This window comes from Arachis ipaensis, chromosome B08 (genome assembly GCF_000816755.2).
Source record: "Arachis ipaensis cultivar K30076 chromosome B08, Araip1.1, whole genome shotgun sequence".
In the NCBI taxonomy this organism is placed as follows: Eukaryota; Viridiplantae; Streptophyta; class Magnoliopsida; order Fabales; family Fabaceae; genus Arachis; species Arachis ipaensis.
Window position 1 is genome coordinate 42,677,243 of NC_029792.2, and position 826 is coordinate 42,678,068.

Genomic DNA, 826 nt, shown 5'->3' on the forward strand with positions numbered 1-826 from the left:
TTATTGCGTTGTTTTCTTATCCGCTGTCACCAACGGAATCAAAGATGTTAGGAAAACTGTGGACAGGACTAGAAAGCTGAGAGTAAAGAGCAACCAGAAAATCATTCTGTTTGTAGATGAAGTTCACAGATTCAACAAGTTCTAGCAAGTAGACGGTTGTTTGTGAAAGGTTGGGATTTTGAGAAAAATCGGCGGTGAAGTAAAAGGTTGAAAATAAAAGATGGGATAATTTGAAAATTTCTTTAAAAAGTCAATAAAAAATTAAGATTTAGATAATTTTTGTCGTACATAACCCATCTTTTATAGGTATAACGTTACTTTTTTTATTTGATGGATACTTTTGTCAACGTTTTCAAAATTTATGATACAAATGGTTGTTTTTTTCTAAAATTTAAGAATCTTTTCTATTCTGTTTGTTTTAAAATTTTGTATTTGTAAATTTATTTATTTATTTTTGTTTTTGTATCATCTATTCCTTTTAGTTCCAATATTAAATCTTATTCAATTATTGAGAAAAAAAATATTATAAGATAAAACTTCTTTTCTCATTTAGAAATGAGAATAGTATCTCGACAACTTTAACAATAACAAAAAAATCTTTTACTTCATCTAATCATCTTTTTCTTTGACTTTGATTGTGTTTGAGTCTCAAAAAATAAAAGTAAAAAAAATTATTCACAAATATTTAAAATAATAAAACTAAAGGGTTTGGTAATTTTATTATACGAAACTTATTTTTTATGAATATAATTATAATCTTATTTTTCTATAAGTAATTTTATTAAAATTTTTAGCATTTATGGATAGAAATAATTATTTTTTCTTT